The sequence below is a fragment of the Pristiophorus japonicus genome, unplaced genomic scaffold (assembly GCF_044704955.1).
Source record: "Pristiophorus japonicus isolate sPriJap1 unplaced genomic scaffold, sPriJap1.hap1 HAP1_SCAFFOLD_534, whole genome shotgun sequence".
Lineage (NCBI taxonomy): Eukaryota > Metazoa > Chordata > Chondrichthyes > Pristiophoridae > Pristiophorus > Pristiophorus japonicus.
Genome location: NW_027254441.1, coordinates 242156 through 262235, shown reverse-complemented (window position 1 = coordinate 262235; position 20080 = coordinate 242156). Strand labels below are relative to the sequence as shown.

The 20080-nt window shown below is 46.6% G+C and overlaps 1 protein-coding gene across 5 annotated transcripts in view; it reads left to right on the top strand.

Annotated features, from left to right (window-relative positions):
- The window catches only part of LOC139254094 (zinc finger protein 432-like), a 157446-nt gene that overhangs the window by 194 nt on the left and 137172 nt on the right, over window positions 1-20080 (top strand). For 4 of the 5 annotated variants that reach the window (XR_011591995.1, XR_011591996.1, XR_011591997.1 and 1 more), the window contains exon 2: window positions 1919-2466. The gene's annotated coding sequence lies outside the window, so the exon portion shown is untranslated. The remainder of the gene's footprint in view (window positions 1-1918; window positions 2467-20080) is intronic. The other variant, XM_070873637.1, reaches the window with a different exon arrangement.

Sequence of the window (20080 nt, the reverse complement as noted above, 5' to 3'; positions counted from 1 at the left end):
TCAGACCCTTCGGGGAGGCGGGAGGAGATTGTGGGGGCGGCGGAGGGTGTGGACCCGCGGGTGGGCCGGGGAGCTTTACCCACACTCGCTGTAGGCCTCAGGCCCCAATCACAGCCCACAGGCTGAGCCCGGGTTTGTCCCCCCCGCCCCCCCGCGGTGACAGGCCCAGAGGCTGGCTCACTCTGGCTGCCTGCCTCTCCTCCACGGTCAGGGAAGGAGGGAGAGAGAAAACGGGCAACTCGGGGCCAGTTAGTCTGACATCAGTCCTGGGGGGAAATGCTGCAATCCATTACTACACAAGTGTAACAGGGCACTGAGAAAATCAGGCTCTCAGTCTGCACTCAACATGGTCTTGTGGGAGGGAAATCGTCTTTAATACATTTATTAAGCTTTTTGAGGATGTCAGCAGCAGGGTGGATGAAGGGGAACCAGTGGCTGTAATGTTGCAGGATTTCCAAAACTCATTTGATGTGCCACATAAAATGCTAATTGAGAGCTCACGGAGTTGGGGGTAATATATTAGCACGGATAGAGGATTGGTTAACGGACAGAGAGTCGGGATACACGGGCCATGTTGGCGGGCTGTAACTAGTGGGGTACTGCAAGGATCGGTCAGCTTTGGTCTTAGCTTTGCTTTGGCCTCAGCTATTTACAATCTATATTAAAGACTTGGATGACAGGATCAAGTACAATGTATCCAAGTTTGCTGACGATACAAAGCCAGGTGGGAAAGTACGCTGTGAGAAGGATGCAAAGAGCCTGCAAAGGGATTATGGACAGGTCAAGAGAGTGGGCAATAAGGTGGCAGATGGAGTATAATGTGGGGAAATGTGAGGTTGTTCACTTTGGTAGGAAGAATAGAAAAACGGAATATTTTTTAAATGGTGAAAAACTAATAAATGTTGGTGTTCAGAGAGATTTAGGTGTCCTCGTACAGGAAACACAGAGCGCTGGCATGCAGGTACGGCAAGCAATCAGAAAGGCATGTTGGCCTTTATTGCCAGGGGGTTGGAGTACAAGAGTAAGGAAGTCTTGCTACAATTGTACAAGGCCTTGGTGAAACCACACCTGCAATACTGTGCACAGTTTTGATCTCCTTATCTGAGGAAGGATATACTTGCCTTAGAGAGAGTGCAATGAAGGTTCACCAGATTGATTCCCGGGATAGGGGGATTGTCCTATGAGGAGGGATTGAGCAGTATGCGCCTATACGCTCCGGAGTTTAGAAGAATAAGAGGGAATCTCATTGAAACATGTAAAATTCTGAGGGGGACTGACAGGGTAGATGCTAAGAGGTTGTTTCCCCTGACTGGAGAGTCTCCAAATAGGGCCCACAGTCTCAGAATAAGGGAGTCGGCCATATAAGACTGAGATGAGGAGGAATTTCTTCGCTCAGAGGGTTGTAAATCTTCGGAATTCTCCACCCCAAAGGGCTGTGGGTGTTGAGTATATTCAAGACTGAGATAGATAGATTGTTGGACTCTAGGGGAATCAAGGGATATGGAGATCAGGCAGGAAAGTGGAGCTGAGGTTGAAGATCAGCCATGATCATAGTGAATGGTGGAACAGGTCTGAGGGACCGTATGGCTTATTCTTGCGCTTAATTCTTGTGGTCTTTTGTCTTGTCGGTGCTCGGATGGCCCTGCAGAGGGAACATGCGGTGTGCACTGGTTCCTTGATGCCTTCCGTGACCGGTGGCACCTCAGGGTACGGAGTATCTCATACACACTGGGAACAACATTCTGGTTTATTTGCGAAGGTGCCCTTTGCTTTTGTTGCTTATTTTGCCGCCTTTTAATTTGATTGGATCACATGTTTGTGGGAACAAGAGAGGAAAGAATATTCCATGGAAGCTGGAATTGTCTGTTTTGATTTTCGGCCCAGGACTTAGTGATGACTTTTGTGAACTCTTTTACAGGGTATTAGAAGGGGAGGATTTACAGACAGGAAACTCAAACCAAACCAAATCTGACGGAGTCACTCAATTCATCAGGACCTGAATATCATCGGTCTTTGAAAGTGGAAGAAGAAATGTTTGCCTGTTCTGCCTGTGGGAAAAGATTTCAAATATCAGTGTGACTGGAAAAGCACCGAGACACACACACCCGAATGAGATTGTTCCAGTGCACTGACTGTGGAAAGAGCTTTAACCAGTTACACAGCCTGAAAAAACATCGCACCATTCACAGTGGGGAGAAACCGTACACATGTTCTGTGGGGACCAGGCTTCAACTGATCGTCCAACCTGGAGAGACACACGGACACCCCGCACCATGGAGAAACCGTGGAAATGTGGGGACTGTGGGAAGAGATTCAATTACCCATCCCTGTTGGAAACTCATCGCTACAGTCACACCAGAGAGAGGTCGTTCTGCTCAGAGTGTGGGAAGGGATTCACTCGCTCATCCACCCTGTCGGCACACCAGTGTCACTGACACCACGTGGACTGGGAAAGTATGTTAAAGGGTAAGACTGCAGAAATGCAGTGGCAAACATTTAAGGAGATATTTCATAACTCTCAGCAAAGATTTATTCGTGAGAAATAAAGATGCTTAGAGAAGGCTGAACCATCCCTGGCTAACTAAGGAAGTAAAGGATGGTATCAAATTGAAAAAAAGGCGAACAATGTTGTGTAGGATATTGGAAGGCCAGAGGATTGGGAAATTGTTAGAAACCAGCAAAGGACGACTAAAAAAAATGATGACAGGGAAGATAGCAGTTGAGAGCAAACTAGAAAGAAATATCAGTAAGAGCTTCTACAGGTATATAAAAAGGAACCAAGTAGCTAAAGTAAACATTGGTCCTTTAGAGGATGAGACTGGAGAATTAATATTGGGAAACACGGAAATGGCAGAGATTTTGAACAAATATTTTGTATTGGTCTTCACGGTAGAGGACACTAAAAACATCCCAACAGTTGATAATCAAGGAGCTATTGTGGTGGTGAGGGGTGGGGGGAGGGGGGACTTAAAACAGTCACTATCACTAGATATAAAGTACTCAGCAAACTAATGGGACTAAAGGTGGACAAGTCCCCTGGACCTGATGACATCCTCGGGTCTTAAAAGAAGTAGCTGCAGAGATAGTGGATGCATTGGTTGTAATCTACCAAAATTCCCTGAATTCTGGAAAGGTCCCAGCGGACTGGAAAACTGCAAATGTTACATTCCTATTTAAGAGACGGAGACAGAAAGCAGGAAACTATAGACCAGTTCGCCTACCATGTCATTGGGAAAATACTGGAGCCTATCATTAAGGAAGTAGTAGCAGGACATTTAGAAAATCATATTGCAGTCAAGCAGAGTCAGCATGGTTTTATGAAAGGGAAATCATGTTTGACAAAGTTGCTGGAGTTGTTTGAGGATGTAACGAGCAGAGTGGATAAAGGAGAACCCGTTCATGTCATACATTTGGATTTCCAGAAAGCATTCGATAAGGTGCCACACAAAAGGTTACTGCACAAGCTAAGAACTCACGGGGTTAGGGGTAATATATTAGCATGGATAGAGGATTGGTTAACTAACAGAAAACAGAGAGTTAGGATAAATGGGTCATTTTCAGGTTGGCAAACTGTAACTAGTGGTGTGCAGGGATCAGTGCAGGGGCTTCAACTATTTATAATTTATATTAATGACTTGGATGAAGGGACTTAGTGTAATGCAGCCAAATTTGCTGCTGATACAAAGATAGGTGGAAAGCAAGTTGTGAGGAGGACGCAAAGAATCTACAAAGGGATTTGGATAGGCTCAGTGAGTGGGCAAAAATCTGGCAGATGGACTATAATGTGGTAAAATGTCAGGTTATCCCCTTTGGTAGGAAAAATTAAAAAAATTATTATTTAAATGAGGACGATTACAAAATGCTGTAATACAAAGAGATCTGGGCGTTCTTATACATGAAATGCAAAAAGTTAGCATGCAAGTACAGCAAACAATCAGGAAGGCAAATGGAATGCTGGCCTTTATTGCAAGGGGGATGGAGTATAAAAGTAGGGAAGCCCTGCTTCACCTGTACAGGGCGTTGGTAAGACCACAGCTGGAGTACTGCGTGCACTTTTGGTCTGGACTTGTCTCTATTCCTGTGCTGAGGAGATTGCTACACCAGATGGGAGGGGCAACATTTGGGGACACTGATTCCCCACCAATTCCCATTCCCCTTCTTGTGGATAATGGAGGGGCCACTGTGTGTAATGTGCAAGTCAAGAATTGTCAGCCAGCTCTTTCTAATTGGAGATGTTCTTCAGTGGAAACTTTCATACTATTGTAGATTTTGTACCAAAGATCAACTTAGGATTAAAGTAAAAGTTCATAATTTTATTGCAAACTAAATTTCTGTTGAGAGTCGCTGAATTAAGGGGAAAGATAACATACAGCGTTTCTTAAATGGACACTGCAGCCCCAAGAACACAATCAGCAATATATCCAGAATATTAAAGTCCAGCCCAGTTGTAGGGTTATTAACCCCAACTGTCAGAATGAACGTGGTTCAGTCGGGATGTGATTAACAGCAGCAATAACAACAGATTCCAACCCCTGCAGTCACTTGTGAACTCGCTGATGTGTCAGCAGGTCGGATTACCGAGTGAATCCCTTCCCACACTCCGAGCAGGTGAACGGTCTCTCCCCAGTGTGAACTCTCTGGTGAGTTACAAGTTGGGAAGACCCAGTGAATCCCTTCGCCCACACGGGGCAGATGAACGGCCTCTCCCCAGTGTGACTGCGTCGATGAATTTCCAGCTCTCACGGTTTTCTGAATACCTTCCCACAGTCCCCACATTTCCATGGTGCGGGTATCCTTGTGACTCTCCATGGTTGGACAATCAGTTGTGAATGGTGCGATGATTTTTCAGGCTGTGTAACTGGATAAAGCACTTTCCACAGGCAGTGCACTGGAACACTCTCACTCGGGTGTGTGTGTCTCGGTGCCTTTCCAGTCACACTGATGTTTGAAATCTTTTCCCACAGACAGAACAGACAAACATTTCTCCTTCCACTTTCAGAGGCCGATGATATTCAGGTCCTGATGCATCGATTGACTCCGTCAGATCTTGATGTGATGTTTGGTTTGTGTTTCCTGTCTGAAAATATCCCCTTCTAACACGCTGTAAAAGGAGATAACAAAACTCATCACTGTCAGTACAAGACAGAAATTCAGAATAGACACATCTAGTTTCCATAGAACATTCTTTCCTCTCTTGCACTTCCAAACCTGTAAATCCCTGTCCCACACATTGTCCCTCCTGCTGTGCTGAAATCCAAATCAACACACATTTCTAGACTGTTTCTCCTCCACTCCCAGTTTTCACCACCAATTCTGTCTGGGTTCAGGTCTACACTCACTGGTTCCCCTCCCCCTCCTTCGCTGAAGGAACAGTGCAGATGGAGCTTTACTCTGTATCTTACCCTTGCTGTACCTGCCCTGAGAGTGTATGATGCGACAGTGTAGAGGGAGCTTTACTGTGTATCTGGCTCTTGCTGTATCAACATGGGAATGTTTGATGGGACAGTGTAGAGAGAGCTTTCCTCGATATCTAACCCTTGCTGTACCTGCCCTGGGGATTCTTGCTAGGACAATGTAGAGGGATCTTTGCTTTGTATTTAACACGAGCTGTCCCATCCCTGGGAGTTTTTGGATGGTACAGTGTGGAGGGAGCTTTACTCTGTATCTAACCCGTGCTGTACCAGCCGTGGGTGTTTTTCACGGACCAGGGTACAGGGAGCTTTATGGTGTATCTAGGAGCTTTACTCTATCTAAATGATGCTATACTTGCCCTGTGAGTTTTTGATGGTAATTGCAGAGCAAGCTTTGCTCTATCTCAACTGTGCTGTACCTGCCCTGGGAGTGATTGATGGGAAGGTATAGAGAGATTTTCTCTATCTAACCCGGGCTGTACCTGCCCTGGGAGTGATTGATGGGAAGGTATCGAGGGAGATTTTCTCTATCTAACCCGTGCTGTACCTGCCCTGGGAGTGATTGATGGGAAGGTATAGAGGGAGGTTTTCTCTATCTAACCCGTGCTGTACCTGCCCTGGGAGTGATTAATGGGAAGGTATAGAGGGAGATTTTCTCTATCTAACCCGTGCTGTACCTGCCCTGGGAGTGATTGATGGGAAGGTATAGAGTGAGATTTTCTCTATCTAACCCGTGCTGTACCTGCCCTGGAAGTGTTTGATGGGAAGGTAGAGAGTGAGATTTTCTCTATCTAACCCGTGCTGTACCTGCCCTGGAAGTGTCTAATTAGTGAGTGTAGAACATAAGCACAAACGAATATAAGAAATAGGAGCAGCAGCAGGCCATACAGCCCCTCGAGCCTGCTCCGCCACCCAACACGATCATGGCTGATCCGATCATGGACTCGGGTCCAATTCCCTGCACTCCCTATAACCCTTTATTCCCTTATCAGTTAATAAACTGTCTATCTCTGTCTTAAATTTATTCAATGTCCCGTCTTCCACAGCTCTCTGAGGCAGCGAATTCCACAGATTTACAACCCTCAGAGAAGAAATTCCTCCTCATCTCAGTTTTAAATGGGCGGACCCTTATTCTAAGATTATGCCCCCTAGTTCTAGTCTCCCCTATCGGTGGAAACATTCTCTCTGCATCCACCTTGTCAAGCCCCCCCTCATAATTTTATGCGTTTCGATAAGATCACCTCTCATTCTTCTGAATTCCATTGAGAAGAGGCCCAAACTTCTCAACCTTTCCTCATAAGTCAGCCCCCTCATCTCCGGAATCAACCGAGTGAACCTTCTTGGAACTGCCTCCAAAGCAAATATATCCTTTCGTAAACATGGAAACCAAAACTGTACGCAGTATTCCAGGTGTGTCCTCACCAATGCCCTGTACAACTGCAGCAAGACTTCCCTGCTTTTATACTCCATTCCCTTTGCAATAAAGGCCAAGATTCCATTGGCCTTCCTGATCACTTGCTGTACCTGCATACCAACCTTTTGTGTTTTATGCACAAGTACCCCCAGGTACCACTGTACTGCAGCACTGTGCAATTTTTCTCCATTTAAATAATAACTTGCTCTTTCATTATTTTTCTGCCAAAGTGCATAACCTCACACTTTCCAACATTATACTCCATCTGCCACATTTTTGCCCACTCACTTAGCCTGTCTATGTCCTTTTGCAGGTTTTTTGTGTCCTCGCACATTGCTTTTCCTCCCATCTTTGTATCGTCAGCAAACTTGGCTCTGTTACGCTCGGTCCCTTCTTCCAAGTCATTAATATAGATTGTAAATAGTTGGGGTCCCAGCACTGATCCCTGCAGCACCCCACTAGTTACTGATTGCCAACCCGAGAATGAACCATTTATCCCGACTCTCTGTTTTCTGTTAGTTAGCCAATTCTCTATCCATGCTAATCATCATCATAGGTAGTCCCTCGGAATCGAGGACGACTGGCTTCCGCTCTTAGAATGAGTCCTTAGGTGGTTGAACAGTCCAATACAAGAGCCACAGTCCCTGCCACGGGTGGGACAGACAGTCGTTGAGGGTAAGGGAGGGTGGGACACGTTTGCTGCACATTCTTTCCGCTGCCTGCACTTGATTTCTGCATCCTCTCGGCGATGAGACTCAAGGCGTTCAGTGCCCTCCCGGATGCACTTCCTCAACTTAGGGTGGTCTTTGGCCAGGGACTCCCAGGTGTCGGTGGGGATGTTGGACTTTATCAGGGAGGCTTTGAGGGTGTCCTTGTAACGTTTCCTCTGTCCACCTTTGGCTTGTTTGCCATAAAGGAATTCCGAGTAGAGCGCTTGCTTTGGGAGTGTCATGCCTGGCATGCGGACAGTGTGGCCTGCCCAGTGGAGCTGATCAAGTGTGGTCAGTGCTTCAATGCTGGAGATGTTGGCCTGGTCGAGGACACTAATGTTGGTGCGCCTGTCCTCCCAGGGGATTTGTAGGATCTTGCAGAGGCATCGTTGGTGGTATTTCTCCAGTGATTTGAGGTGTCTACTGTAGATGGTCCATGCCTCTGAGCCATACAGCAGACAAATACCCCAGATATTTACAATATACATTAATGATTTGGATGAAGGAATTGAGTGTAATATCTCCAAATTTGCAGATGACACTAAACTGGGTGGCGGTGTGAGCTGTGAGGAGGACGCTAAGAGGCTTGAGGATGACTTGGACAGGTTAGGTGAATGGCCAAATGCATGGCAGATGCAGTATAATGTGGATAAATGTGAGGTTATCCACTTTGGGGGCAAAAACATGAAGGCAGAATATTACCTGAATGGTGGTAGATTAGGAAAAGGGGAGGTGGAACGAGACCTGGGTGTCATGGTACATCAGTCATTGAAAGTTGGCATACAGGTACAGCAGGCGGTGAAGAAGGCAAATGGTATGTTGGTCTTCATAGCTCGGGATTTTGAGAATATGAGCATGGTGGTCTTACTGCAGTTGTACAGGGCCTTGGTGAGGCCTCACCTGGAATATTGTTTTCAGTTTTTGTCTGCTAATCTGAGGAAGGATGTTCTTGCTATTGAGGGAGTGCAACGAAGGTTCACCAGACTGATTCCCAGGATGGCTGGACTGACATGAGAAGAGACTGGATCGACTGGGCCTTTATTCACTGGAGTTTAGAAGGATGAGAGGGGATCTCATAGAAACATATAAAATTCTGACGGGACTGGACAGGTTAGATGCAGGAAGAATGTTCCCAATGTTGGGGAAGTCCAGAACTAGGGGACATAGTCTGAGGATAAGGGGTAAGCTATTTAGGACTGAGATGAGGAGAAACTTCTTCACAGAGTTGTTAACCTGTGGAATTCCCTACCGCAGAGAGTTGTTGATGCCAGTTCATTGGATATATTCAAGAGGGAGTTAGATATGGCCCTTATGGCTAAAGGGATCAAGGGGTATGGAGAGAAAGCAGGAAAGGGGTACTGAGGTGAATGATCAGCCATGATCTTATTGAATGGTGGTGCAGGCTTGAAGGACCGAATGGCCTACTCCTGCATCTATTTTCTACATTTGTATGTTTCTATGTATCTATCCCATGCTGTACCTGCCCTGGAAGTGTAAGGGGTTTTCAGGGAATGTTGTTGTGCCTTGGGTGTCTCTCTCTGGGCTTCTGCCCTCACAGCTTATGCCTGGCCTGTGAGGTACCCTGAGTGCTGCAAGAGCACCCCTGGAGAGACTGTGTCCACAGCTTATGAAGGGGGTTTTGAGACTCGTGCGCTCCCACAGCTTATGCCTAGATTGTGAGGCACCTGTGAGTGTCAAACACTCCTAACCCCTTCCCTAGCCTGTGACACACAGTTGAGCGTTTGAGGCGCTCCTAGCTTCCCTTACACTGTTTTGACGTAAGACTCATGATCAGGAGATGTAATACAATAGAACTGAGACAAGGTGATTCCTAGAGGAACTTAGGCTTCCAATTTATTTGACAAGGTGTATCTCAACAAACAGCAATACACCAACAAAACAATCCCCCTAAATCCCACTAAACGGACACAACGAAAATCTTTACACAAGTTTAGCAGTACAATGCCCAACCTCCCACCTTTCCTCCCACCTTTCCTGGCCTAACTGAGATGGGAGTTCCGGGGACCAGAGGTTATACTCACTACTGTGCCTTCTGCAAGTCTGGTGGTTTGTTTCTTCTATCTTCGGTGTCTTCGGACACTGGTTTTCCTTCAGTGTCGAGAGGCTTGCTGATTGTTGGATCACGAGGGCAGGGAACCACCCACACTACGTCAGAAACCCCTTTTTATAGCCAGATTATCCAGTCCGCCTCTCCTGCTGAAATCGATTCTTCCCATTGGTGGGCTTTGTGATTTTGAAAAATGCAGCAGTTTTAGATTATTGCGTGTTTTTTCCACTGATGTTAACCTACTCAAGGTTTGAATGGGTGTTGATTGCGTTGGCCTCCTGTAGCCATTGTGTAGGCCCTTAGGTTGTTTTGGGTTCCCTGGTTTCTAAAGGTCTGCATAATTTTCCTTCAATTCAGTTTTTCTAACCTACTCAAGGTTTGAGTAGGTGTTAATTGGGTTGGCCTCCTGTAGCCATTGTGTTGGTCCTTGGTTTGTTTTGGGTTCCCTAGTTTTCTGAAGATCTGCATAATTTCCTTCCACAGTGTAAACATGGGGAAGACAATAGTCCGATATTGGCTGTGAGTCAGTCCCACAGTTTTCGAGCAAGTGCTCTCCCATTGGCTTCAAAGCCCCATGCTTCGGGCTGACTCTGTCTCGCCATTGGCCCTCCGGTGTCCTCCCCTGTTCAATCACTGCTTTCAATTCACAGCACAGACTGATCCCACAGCCCTTTTCCCTCTGGGTAAAATCAGGGGGGTTTCGTCCTCCCCTACATAATTGTCTGATGGGAGAGTGTAGAGAGAGCTTAGCTCTGTATCCAACCCTTGCTATACCTACCCTGGAAGTGTCTAATGGAAAGTGTAGAGGGAGCTTTGCTCTGTATCTATCCTTTCTGTACCTGCCCTGGAGTGTTTGAGGGAACAGAGTAGAGGGAGCTTTGCTCTATATCTTTCCCTTGTTCCATTATCCATACTCTCTGTCTCCTGCTGTTTAGCCAATTTCCTAACCAGGTCAATAATTTTCCCCCAATTCTGTGACTTCTACCTTGAATAACAGTTTTTATGTGGGACTTTATCAAATACCTTCTGGAAATCCATATCAATAAAATTACACCAAACTAATAGCGGATTATTTCTCCCATTGAATTATTTTTAGTATCGCTTCGCTCATTGGTATTTTCCCAATACCTTCCCTGCATCCCAAGGCTAGGAAAGACACTCTGGAAGGTATGGGGAGCTGGGACTTGTCAATGATAGTAACCTAATATATAAAAACTGAGATAATCTAGAGTGAGAAAGGAGAAAAGGCCCCAAAATGGAGCAGTGGGTAACAGGATATCAATTAGTCTCCTATGTCTTACAGAAATAAAGAACATAAGAAATAGCAGCAGGAGTAGGTCATATCACCCCTTGAGCCTGCTCCGCCATTCAATAAGATCACAGTTAATCTTTTATCTCAACTCCACTTTCCTGCACTATCCCCATAGTCCTTGATTCCCCAAATATACAAAAATCTATCCGTCTCTACCTTGAATATACTCAACGACTGAGCTTCCACACCTCTCTGGGATAGAGAATTCCAACGATTCATCACCCTCGGAGTGAAGAAGTTTCTCCTCATCTCAGTCCCAAATGGCCGATCCCTTATTCGGAAAATGTAACACCTGGTTCTAGACTGCACAGCGAGGGGAAACATCCACCCTGTCAAGCCCTGTAAGTATTTTATATGTTGCAATGAGATCACCTCTCATTCTTCGACATTCATAAGAACATAAGAAATAGGAACAGGAGTAGGCCATACGGCCCCTCGAGCCTGCTCTACCATTTAATACAATCATGGCTGATCTGAACATGGACTCGGCTCCACTTCCCCGACCGCTCCCCATAACCCCTTATTGTTTAAGAAACTGTCTTAAATTTATTCAATGTACCAGCTTCCAGAGCTCTATGAGGCAGCAAATTCCACAGATTTATAACTCAGAGAAGAAATTTCTCCTCATCTCAGTTTTAAATGGCAGCCCCTTATTCTAAGATCATGCCCTCTAGTTGTAGTCTCCCCCATCAGTGGAAACATCCTCTCTGCATCCACCTTATCAAGCCCCCTCATAATCTTATACATTTCAATAAGATCCCAGAGAAAAAGGCCCAGTCTGCTCAATCTCTCCTCATAGGGCAACCCCCCCCCCACCCCCGACCCCCACAATCCCGGGAAGCAGTCTGGTGAACCTTCATTGCACTCCCCTATGGCAAGTATATCCTTTCCTGGGTAAGGGGACCAAACCTGTACACAATACTCCAGGTGTGGTCTCACCAGGGCCCTAAATAACTGCAGTAAGACATCTTTACTCTTATCCTCAAATCCTCTTGTAATAAAGGCCAACATACCATTTGCTTTCTTAATGTCTTGCTGTACCTGCATGTTAACTTTCAGTGATTTGTGTACAAGGACACCCAGGTCCCTCTGAACACCAACATTTCCCAATCTCTCACCATTTAAAAAGTACTCTGTTTCTCTATCTTTCCGACCAAAGTGGATAACTTCACATTTCTCCACATTATATGCCATTTTCCATGTTCTTACCCACTCACTGAGATTGTCAAAAACCCCTTGAAGCCTCTTTGCATCCTCCTCACAACTTATATCCCACCTAGCTTTGTGTCATCAGCAAACTTGGATATTCAGGTTGAACCTCCCTGGTCTGGCAACCTCCCTGGTCCGGCATCATTCCCGGCAAGGGGTCGCGACCCACGCTGGGTCCCGGGGCTGGCCGCTTCTCCTCTCCCCCCATCCCCCACCTCCCGGTCGGAGAGCGAGTGAGAAGTGCGGTAGCCGACAGAGGCGCCGAAGCTGGGCTTGAAATGCTGTGCAGTGGGCTACTGCACAGCGCATGCGCAGAACGCAGCCGGATCTTTGTGCAGCATTTCGGGCCCAGCTTCGGCGCCTTGGTCGGCCGGCACACTCCCGGCTCCCTCTCCGCGCTGATCTGACTGGGGAGAGGGCAGCGGCTGGCCCCAGGTCACAGCGTGCCCCCCCGGGTCACAGGACACAGCGCCCCCCCCCCCCCCCCCTCCCAGGACACAGGACATATCATTCCCCCGCCATCCCGGGACACAGGAGACAACGTGCCCCCCACCGGGACACAGGAGACAATGTGACAACATGCCCCCCCCCCCCGGGACACAGTGTGTGCAACAGCTACACGTTACCTCATGTTAACTGGACTCTGATGTGGATTGCAGTGAATGGAGCAGAAACCTGTCCGGAAACATTGCTGACAATGGGATTTTTAAATCTGGGGTCGACATAATCTCCCGTGGTCTGGAAAATTCTCTGGTCCGGCAGGTTCCGAGGGTGCCGGACTGGAGAGGTTCAACCTGTGTTACATTGGGTCCCTTCATCCAAATCATTGATATAGATTGTGAATAGCTGGGGCCCAGGCACTGATCCTTGCGGTACCCCACTAGTTACAGCCTGCCAACCTGAAAATGACCCGTTTATTCCTATCCTCCGTTTTCTCTCCGTTAACCAATCCTCAATCCATGCTAGTATTTTACCCACAATCGCATGGGCCCTCATTTTGTTCAATAACCTGTGTGGCATCTTATCAAATGCCTTCAGTAAATCCAAATACACCCCATCCACTGATTCTCCCTTATCGAACCTACTAGTTACAACCTCAAAAACTGTATTCGCTGTTCACGATGTGGTCTCCTGTATATTGGGGGGACCAAATGCAGATTGGGTGAGCACTTTGTTCAGTCCGCAAGTATGACCCTGAGCTTCCGGTCTCCTGTCACTTTAATTCTCCACTCCCACTCTGACCTCTCTGTCCTTGGTGTCCTACACTGTTCCAGTGCAGCTCAACGCAAGCCCAAGGAACAGTACCCCATCTTTCGATTAGGCACTTTACAGCCTTCTGGACTCAACATCAAGTTCAACAATTTCAGACCATAATCTCTGCCCATATTTTGTTCCCTTTCCTCCCTTTTTTTTTTACAAACTTCTCCCAGTTTCCCATGGCAGCTGGTAATTATTCAGGCATTCACACCGTATCTAGACTCACCTTTTGTTTCCTAACTTGTGCCATTACTTTATCAGTTTGGCCCATCATCGCTTTTGTCTCTTAAACCACTTCTGCCTCCCACCCGATCACAGATATTCCCTTTTGTTCTTTCCTCCTCTCCCCCTTTCAGGGCCCCAGCACTTCCTTACCAATCTGTTACATTTGAAACTTTTGCCAGTTCTGACGAAGGGTCACAGACCCAAAACGTTGGCTCTGCTTCTCTCCACTGATGCTGCCTGACCCGCTGAGATTTCCAGCTTTTTCTGTTTTAAATTGATTTGTTAATTCATTCTTTATGATTTTAATTTTATTATTTATTGGTTTTATCTAATTTAGTCACTAATTAAAGAAAGTAGTTATAAATTAGATTGTTTGTCCGTCATCCAGTACCGGATGAGCAGAAATTTTCTCCAAATATTGGAAAGACCAAAGCCATTATTTTTGGTCCCCGTCATAAACTGCGTTCCCTAACCACTGACTCCATCCCTCTCCCGAGCATGAATTTGAGAGTGAACAAGACTGTTCACAACCTCAATGTTATATTTGACCCTGAAATGAGTTGAGCCACATATCCGCAGCATAACTAAAACTGCCTTTTCCCACCTCCGTGACATTGCCCACTTCAGGCCCTGCTTCAGTTCTTCTGCTGCTGAAACCCTCATCCATGCCTTTATTACTTCTAGACTTGACTATTCCAACTCACTCCTGGCCTCCCACATTCTACACTACATAAACTTGAGGTCATCCAAAACTCAGCAGCCCGTCCTAACTCGCACCAAGTCACGATCACCCACCACCCCTGTGCTCGCTGACCTACATTGGCTCTCGGTTAAACAGCACCTCGATTTCAAAATTCTCGTCCCTGTTTACAAATCACTCTTTTTCAGCCTCACAACCCCACGAGACGTCTGCGCTCCTCAAATTCTGCCCTCTTGAACATCCCTCATTATAATCGCTCCACCAGCGGTGGCCGTGCCCTCAGCTGCCTGGGCCCCAAGCTCGGGAACTCCCTCCCTAAACCTCTCCCTCTTTTTCCTCCTTTTAAGACGCTCCTTAAAACCTGCCCCTTTAAACAAGTTTTTGGACATCTGCCTTAATTTCTCCTTTTGTGTCTGGGTGTTAAATGTATGTGTTGTGTCTGTAACGCTGCTGTGAAGCCCTTGGGACGTGTTGCTCTGTTAAAGGCGCTATATAAATACAAGATGTGATTCCAGCAATGGACAGTTTGTCCGTCCACGGAGGGACAAAGCCTGTCCGTTCACCAACCAATCAGCGGCCTGCAGCACCATGACGTCATTGCCCCTCAGCAGATTCTGCCGCAAGATGGCGGCCGTTGCCGGGGGCCTGTCACCGGGAGAAAGCCCCGCAGCTGCCCCTCGGGGCAAACGCCGGAGACGTAGGTTTTGGTTTAGGGTCTGAGGCCTACCCCGGGTGTTTAGAAAGCCTCCCCGCCGGTTCCAGGGCTCCCCTGCGCCCCGCCGCCGCTTCCTCCTCCTCTCCGCTCCAGAGTCTTCTCTGCCTCCGGCCGTTGGGCGGCGCGCGCACTCGAGCGGCACCTGACCCGGGCCCACGGCCTGATTGACAGGAGCTCCCGACCAATGGGGAATGAGATCGCGGGAACAGTGGGCGGGCGACGGAGGGTGACGCACGCTGGAACGTGCAGACGTCACAACTTGGTTCTCCTGAGTGAGGAATGCTGTGGGGGAGGGTCAAGGTTGATTTGATTCTGTGCTGACCCTTGACCTCCCTTGCTCCCCAGTGCAGACCAGGAGAGGTTGCACATTCCAGCTGCTCACTGTGGGGGTTGTCAGAGGATCCCAGCCTGGGCTGCAGTTGGGGAGACTGCAGTTAACCTCAGTGCCCTGGGCTCCTGCTACTGATCACTGTCCACTCACCCCAGCAGCAAAGGCCAAGTCTGCAAAGGGAGCGTTGTTTTGGACTGTGATGCCCCCAAGGTTGAATAGGCTGCCAACAATCACTGCATACCCTCACACATTGGCCCTTTGGACGGGCGCCAGAAGGCAATCAGTGACCGCGGAACTCCTCACTGTAGAGGAATAGGAGGATATGTTGATAGGGTGGGAGGAGGGTCGTGTGGAGGTTAAACCCTGACATGGACCAGTTGGGCCGAATGGCCTGTTTCTGTGCTGTGTTCTTTATAATACCATGAAAGGTTAAATCAAGGGAATCAGCAAAAACAAAAACTTGTATTGATATAATGCCTTTAATGTGTAAAATGTCCCAAGGATTTTCACAGAGTATTATAAGACAAAAACTTGACACCAAGCCACATAAACAGATATCAGGACAGGTGACCAAAAGCTTGGTCAAAGACATAGGTTTTCAGGAGCAGATTAAAGGAGGAATGAGAGGTGGAGAGGTTTTGGAGATTGGGATCTAGGCAACAGAAGGTTGAGTGATTACCATCAGGGATGCTCAAAAAGGCAGAATTAGAGGAGAGCAGATATCTCAGCGTTTGTGGGGCTGGGGGAGATTACAGATATAGGGAGGGACGAGGCCATGGAGGGATCTGAAAACAAGCATGAACATTTTGAAATCGAGGTGTTGCTTAACCAGGAAGAATGTAGGTCAACGATGTTTCCCCAGCATTCTAGGCACACACGCCTTCCCTCGTTCACCTGGACTTTGCTGGCTGCGATATTTCATCCTGTGACCTCGCTTCCACTTGCTTCTGCAAAAAAAAACAAAAGGAAAAATAGCACCGCTCTGTGAGAGGTCTTCCCTCCACAGCTCAAACTTAGGTTATATGGATTACATTGTCTGATATAAACCAACCCCACAGTCACTGACACCAATCTCCTCCTGTCTGATATAATGTTGTGAAAGACAGTGGAAGGCCAGAAGATTGGGAATTTTTTAGAAACCAGCAAAGGACGACAAAAAAATGATAAAGACAGAAAAGATAGCATGAGAACAAACTAGCAAGAAATATAAAAACAAGACAGTAAGAGCTTCTACGTGTATAGAAAAAGGAAATCTGTAGCTAAAGTAAACGTTGGTCCCTTAGAGGATGAGACTGAAGAATTAATAACGGGAAACACGGAAATGGCAGAGATTTTGAACAAATATTTTGTATTGTTCTTTACGGTAGAGGACACTAAAAACATCTCAACAGTTGATAATCAAGGAGCTATTGCGGTGGTGAGGGTGGGGTGATGGGGGGACTTAAAACAGTCACTATCACTAGAGATAAAGTACTCAGCAAACAAATGGGACTAAAGGTGGACAAATCCCCCAGACCTGATGGCATGCATCCTAAGGTCTTAAAAGAAGTGGCTGCAGAGATAGTGGATGCACTGGTTGTAATCTGCCAAAATTACCTGAATTCTGGAGAGGTCCCAGCAGACTGGAAAACTGCAAATGTAACACCCCTATTCAAGTAAGGAGGGAAGCAGAGGGCAGGAAACCATAGACCAGTTAGCCTACCATCGGTCATTGGGAAAATACTGGAATCCATCATTCAGGAATTAGTAGCAGGACATTTAGAAAATCATGTTGCAGTCAAGCAGAGTCAGCATGGTTTTATGAAAGGGAAATCATGGTTGATAAATTTGCTGGAGTTGCTTGGCGATGTAATGAGCAGAGTGCATAAAGTAATACCAGTTGAAGTTGTATATTTGCATTTCCAGAAAGCATTCGATAAGGTGCCACACAAAAGGTTATTACACAAGCTAAGAGCTCACGGGATTGGCGGTAATATATCAGAATGGATAGAGGATTGGCTAAGTAACAGAGAGTCGGTATAAATGGGTCATTTTCCGGTTGGCAAAATGTAACTAGTGGGGTGCTGCAGGGATCAGTGCTGGGACCTCAACTAGTTACATTTATATTAATGCCTTGGATGAAGGGATCAAGTGTAACACAGTCAAATTTGCTGATGATACAAAGATAGGTGGGAAACCAAGTTGTGAGGAGGATGCAAAGAATCTACAAAGGTATATAGATAGGATAATGAGGTACTAACATATAGGTAAGAAATGGGATGAGGTCCAACAAGCTGAATTTAGGGAGCTAGGAGTTAAATTAAAAAGTAGGACCTCAAAGGTAGTAATCTCAGGATTGCTACCAGTGCCACGTGCTAGTCAGAGTAGAAATAGCAGGATAGTTAAGATGAATACATTTCTTGAGGAATGGTGCAAGAGGGAGGGATTCAAATTCCTGGGACATTGGAACTGGTTCTGGGGGAGGTGGGACCAATACAACCGGTCTGCACCTGGCAGGACTGGAACCGATGTCCGAGGGGGAGTGTTTGCTAGTGCTGTTGGGGAGGGTTTAAACTAATACAGCAGGGGGATGGGAATCTTTGCAGGGAGACAGAGGAAGTTAAAATGGGGGAGAAGCAAAAGGTAGAAAGGAGATAAGGAAAAGTGGAGGGCAGAGACATCAAAGGCAAAATTCAAAAAGGCCACATTTCAACATAATACTAAAATAACAAAGAGTGTTTAAAAAAACAAGCCTGAAGGATCTGTGTCTCAATGCGAGGAGTATTCATAATAAGGCGCAGTTAGCTGTTAACGGATATAATATAATTGGGATTACGGAGACATGACTCCAGGGTGACCAAGGCTGGGAACTCAACATCGAGGGATATTCAATATTCAGGAAGGATAGACAGAAAGGAAAAGGAGATGGGGTAGTGTTACTGGTTAAAGAGATTAATGCAATAGTAAGGAATGACATTAGCTTGGATGATGTGGAATCTGTATGGGTAGGGCTGCAGAACACCAAAGGGCAGAAAACGCGAGTAGGAGTTGTATACAGACCACCAAGCTGTAGTTGTGAGTTTGGGGATGGCATCAAACAGGAAATTAGGGATGCATGCAATAAAGGTACGGCAGTTATCATGGGTGACTTTAATCTACATATAGATTGGGCTAACCAAACTGGTAGCAATACGGTGGAGGAGGATTGCCTGGAGTGTAAAAGGGATGGTTTTCTCGACCAATATGCCAAGGAACCAACTAAAGAGCTGGCCATCCTAGACTGGATGTTGTGTAATGAGGGAGGATTAATTAGCAATCTTGTTGTGCGAGGCCTCTTGGGGAAGAGTGACATTAATATGGTAAAATTATTCCTTAAGATGGAGAGTGACACAGTTAATTCAGAGACTAGGATCCTGAACTTAAAGAAAGGTAACTTCGATGGTATGAGACGTGAATTGGCGAGGATAGACTGGCGAATGATACTTAAAGTGTTAATGGTGGATAGGCAATGGCAGACATTTAAAGATCACATGGATGAACTTCAACAATTGTACATCCCTCTCTGGCGTAAAAATAAAATGGGGAAGGTGGCTCAACCGTGCTAACAAGGGAAATTAGGGATAGTGTTAAATCCAAGGAAGAGGCATATAAATTGGCCAGAAAAAGCAACAAACCTGAGGACTGGGAGAAATTTAGAATTTAGCAGAGGACAAAGGGTTTAATTAGGAGGGGGGAAATCATCATCATATGTAGTCCCTCGAAATGAGGATGACTTGCTTCCACGCCAAAATAGGATGAGTTCACAGGTGTTTCAATAAAGGATCTAATATTCCAGGTCCTGAACTACATCCTGAAGGGTGGAAGATGACTGTGCATGGATTTTTTTAACGTTTGATGGCCGTTGCACACCAGCCACCACATGGGCTTGACAGAGCAAGGTCTTGGTCCAGTGGTGAGGATTAACCAGGACGACTGGAGACCAGCTCTGCTGCATGGATCTAGTGCACACACATATCACAGTGTGGGCTGGCCCGTGCTACCTCTGGGCCCCTGGCCCCGAACTCACACCTCTCCTGGGCCCCAATCGCATCCCTCCACAGTCTCTCGCCGCTCCTTTGCCCTGACCTCGCTGCTCCTGCTGCACCGACCCATGGTCCAATCATCAACCTGGACCTTGATGACATCACTCTTTGCTGCCTTCACAGCTCGTGCTGCTCCCTGAAGCTGCATGCCTCCACGCTGCTCCCTGGGCCGCACACTGCTCCTTTTATGGTCCCGACCTGCCATAACATACCCCGATCTTCCAATATAACACAGACAGGGTATCCGGACATTTATCACATTGCTGTTTGTGGGAGCTTGCTGTGTTCAAATTGGCTGCCGCGTTTTCCACATGACAACAGTGACTACACTCCAAAAGTACTTCATTGGCTGTAAAGCATTTGAGATGTTTGGTGGACATGAAAGGCGCTATATCAATGCAAGTCTTTCTTTCTTAATACAAAAGCAAAATACTGCAGATGCTGAAGTCTGAAATAATAACAAACTGCTGGAAATCTCAGCAGGTCAGGCAACATCTGAGAGAAAAAATAGAGTGTGAGAGGAAGCTTGCAGGAAACATAAAAACTGACTGCAAAAGCTTCTATAGATATGTGAAGAGAAAAAGATTAGTGAAAACAAACGTAGGTCGCTTGCAGTCAGATTCAGGTGAATTTATAATGGAGAACAAAGAAATGGCAGGCCAATTGA